This window comes from Ovis canadensis, chromosome 9 (assembly GCF_042477335.2).
Source record: "Ovis canadensis isolate MfBH-ARS-UI-01 breed Bighorn chromosome 9, ARS-UI_OviCan_v2, whole genome shotgun sequence".
In the NCBI taxonomy this organism is placed as follows: domain Eukaryota; kingdom Metazoa; phylum Chordata; class Mammalia; order Artiodactyla; family Bovidae; genus Ovis; species Ovis canadensis.
Window position 1 is genome coordinate 66,725,984 of NC_091253.1, and position 4,608 is coordinate 66,730,591.

Consider the following 4,608-nt stretch of genomic DNA (forward strand, 5'->3'; position numbering starts at 1 on the left):
GGCTTCACAGAGCTTCCAAGGCGTGTTTTGCTTAGGCTTGCGTTGTTTGATAAATATAGAATCATCTTTTCATGTGCCTGTTGGCTACCTGTGTGTATACTTTGGGAAAAATATCTTTTTAGATCCTCTATCTATTGTTCCTTTTTTGATTAGGCTGTTTATTTTATTAATATTGGATTGTAGGAGTTGCTTGTCTAGTTTGGATATTAACCTTTTGTCAGCAGCATCATTGGCGAATATTTTCTTCCAGTCTGTAGGTTGTCTTTTAGTTTTGTTCACGGTTTCCTTTGCTGTGTAAACATTTTTAAGTTTGATTAGGTCTCATTTGGTATTTTGCAGGGTTTTCTTTTTTTGCCATACCAGGCAGCGTGCTGGATCTTAGTTCTCCAACCAGGCATTGAACCTGTGCCCCCGGGGAAGTCCCACATTTATTTATTTTTACTTTTATTTCTTTTGCCTTGGGAAATTGATCTATAAAAATATTACTATAATTTATGTCAGAGGATGGCTTGTTTTGCCTGTGATCTCTTCTAGGACTTTTATGGTGTCCTGTCTTATCTTTAGTTCTTTAAAACCATTTTGAGCTTATTTTTGTATATGGGGTGAAGGAGTGTTCTAATTTTATTGATTTAAATGCAGCTTATTAGAGAAATGCAAATCAAAACCACAATGAGGTATCACTTCACACTGATTAGAATGGCGATCATCAAAAAGTACAAATAATAAATGCTTGAGAGGGTGTGGAGAAAAGGGAAACTTCTACACTGTTGGTGGGAATGTAAATTGGTACAGCCACTATAGAGAACAGTATGAGTGTTCCCTAAAAAATTGAGAATAGAGTTACCATATGGCTAAGCAATCCCACTTCCAGGTATATATCCAGAAAAAAATGAAAACTCTAATTCAAAAAGATACATACACCCCAATGTTCATACTAGCATTGTTTACAATAGCTGTAACAAAAGATATAACAACCCAAGTGCCCATCAATAGAAGATGGCTTAAGAAGATGTGGTATATATGTGTGTGTGTGATCAGTCATGTCTAACTCTGTGCAACCCTGTGGGCTGTAGTCCCCCAGGCTCCTCTGTCCATGGAATTCTCAAGGCAAGAATGCTGGATTGGGTGGCCATTCCTTTCTCCAGGGGATCTTCTTGACTCAGGGATTGAACTCAGGTCTCTAGCATTGCAGGCAGATTCTGTACCGTCTGAGCCTTATAGTATGGGAGAAGCCCCATACTATATACATATAGTGGAATATTACTCAACTATAAGAAATATGGAATATGCCATTTGCAGCAACATGGATAAACCTAGAAAATATTATACTTAGTGAAATAAGTCAGACAGGGAAAAACAAATACTTTATGATATCACTCAAATGTGGAATCTAAAAAATAATGCAAATGAATCTATATACAAAACAAAAACAGACTCAAAAAAATAATAAAAACACAAAACCAGAATCACAGACAGTGAAAACAATTTATGGTTACCAAAGAAAAGCAGGAGGATAGGAAAGAGAAATTAAGAGTATGGGGTTAACAGATACAGACACAGAAAAGAGACAAGCAACAAGGATTTACTGTATAGCACAGAGTTCTATATTCAATATCTTGTAATATACAGTATAATCTGAAAAAAATAACTGAGTCACATTGCTGTATACCTGAAACTAACACAATACTGTGAATCAACTATACGTCAATTTAAAAAATATGGAATCAAATTGAATTTCTGTAATAAGTGGTGTTCTTTCACAATTTTCTGGAATCACCCATCCATCTTCTCTGATAATTTTGCTGAAGCCAAGCCCAACAGGCCACCAGTCCTCCAAGAAGTGGCTGTTTCCATGAAGTTAAGCAAAAATTCTGGTTAAAATATGATGCTTACATCTGCTCATTCAGTTGTAATACTTCAAAGAGAAGAACAAATAAAACCCAGCTTTCTGTCATCTCCTAGCATTAAAGAATGACAAACTACAGTTGTTTTCCTTTTTGACTAGAAGCAAAACTGCAGATAAATAACATAACAGATAAAGAAGTCAAACAAACTGAAGTAAAACTTCATTAGAAAAAGCCAACCAGTTAAAAAATATGGTGAGAATCTCGCACATTGATACCCTCTCCACCTCTGGTAGAGGTAGGGGGAAAAAAAGAAAGAAAGGAAAGAGAAATTCTTTTCTGAAAAAGCCAATTTAACCTCATACTGTACTTAAACCACTGAAATCTATATGTTCTTTTCAGCTACTTCCTTGGAACTGCTGTACTCACCATGGAAGCATTTCCTTTTCTAGAGATGAATCTCAACACAACATTTAAATTAAGTATACTTCCATTTCAAAAAGTTATTTTAAAAGTATGTAAAGATGGATCTGAAATAGACGAAAACAACAGAATGGGAAAGACTAGAGATCTCTTCAGGAAAATTAGAGATACCAAGGGAACATTTCATGCAAAGATGGGCTCGATAAGGGACAGAAATGGTATGGACCTAACAGAAGCAGAAGATATTAAAAAGAGGTGGCAAGAATACACAGAAAAACCGTACAAAAAAGATCTTCATGACCTGGATAATCACGATGGTGTGATCACTCATCTAGAGCCAGGCATCCTGGAATGTGAGGTCAAGTGGGCCTTAGAAAGCATCACTACGAACAAAGCTAGTGGAGGTGATGGAATTCCAGTGGAGCTATTTCAAATCCTGAAAGATTTGCTGCACTCAATATGCCAACAAATTGGAAAACTCAGCAGTGGCCACAGGACTGGAAAAGGTCCGTTTTCATTCCAATCCCAAAGAAAGGCAATGCCAAAGAATGCTCAAACTACCACACAATTGCACTCATCTCACATGCTAGTAAGGTAATGCTCAAAATTCTCCAAGCCAGGCTTCAGCAATATGTGAACCAAGAACTTCCTGATGTTCAAGCTGGTTTTAGAAAAGGCAGAGGAACCAGAGATCAAATTGCCAACATCCACTGGATCATGGAAAAAGCAAGAGAGTTGCAGAAAAACATGTATTTCTGCTTTATTGACTATGCCAAAGCCTTTGATTGTGTGGGTCACAATAAACTGTGGAAAATTCTGAGAGAGATGGGAATACCAGACCACCTGACCTGCCTCTTGAGAAATCTGTATGCAGGTCAGGAAGCAACAGTTAGAATTGGACATGGAACAACAGACTGGTTCCAAAGAGGAAAAGGAGTATGTCAAGGCTGTATATTGTCACCCTGCTTATTTAACTTCTATGCAGAGTACATCATGAGAAACACTGGACTGGAAGAAACACAAGCTGGAATCAAGATTTCTGGGAGAAATATCAATCACCTCAGATATGCAGATGACACCACCCTTATGGCAGAAAGTGAAGAGGAACTAAAAAGCCTCTTGATGAAAGTGAAAGAGGAGAGTGAAAAAGCTGACTTAAAGCTCAACATTCAGAAAACGAAGATCATGGCATCTGGTCCTGTCACTTCCTGGGAAATAGATGGGGAAACAGTGGAAACAGTGTCAGATTTTATCTCTTTGGGCTCCAAAATCACTGCAGATGGTGACTGCAGCCATGAAATTAAAAGACGCTTACTCCTTGGAAGAAAAGTTCTGACCAACCTAGATAGCATATTCAAAAGCAGAGACATTACTTTGCCGACTAAGGTCCATCTAGTCAAGGCTATGGTTTTTCCAGTAGTCATGTATGGATGTGAGAGTTGGACTGTGAAGAAGGCTGAGCACCGAAGAATTGATGCTTTTGAACTGTGGTGTTGGAGAAGACTCTTGAGGGTCCCTTGGACTGCAAGGAGATCTAACCAGTTCATTCTAAAGGAGATCAGCCCTGGGATTTCTTTGGAAGGAATGATGCTAAAGCTGAAACTCCAATACTTTGGCCACGTCATGTGAAGAGTTGACTCATTGGAAAAGACTCTGATGCTGGGAGGGATTGGGGGCAGGAGGAGAAGGGGACGACAGAGGGTGAGATGGCTGGATGGCATCACTGAGTCGATGGACGTGAGTCTGAGTGAACTCCGGGAGATGGTGATGGACAGGGAGGCCTGGCGTGCTGCAATTCATGGAGTCGCAAAGAGCTGGACATGACTGAGAGACTGAACTGAACTGAACTGAAAGATGGATCCCTTTTCCTGCTACCTGACGGAAAACCTTGACTATCAGAGACCAGGATGAGGGCTTCTGGGGCACCCTGACACAGGCTTCACACTGCCTGAAACTTTTCTCTCCTATCTTTGTGCAGGAGTCATTGTTTCAGTCATTCATTTATTCGCCATGTATTCATTCATTCATTTATTTAATGAATGTCGATACCCTGTCCGCAAATATTATTAGAGGACCACATGAAAACAGTATATATACTTTATGGTTGTTTTTTCGATGATGCCAACGTGTGATAGTTTCCTTGGTAAGGCAATGGCATGTACCTTCTTTCACAAATGTCCAATCCCACCTCCACCCCCCCCTGCCACCCCCATTAGGGTAAAGATAGAAGCTTTTCATAAGAAGGCAACCACTTTCTGATTCCTGTTTTTTAGAATGTAAGCAGAAGGATGTCGAGAACAGCTGTGGAAACACTTTGAAGACAATTACATCAATCAGATCA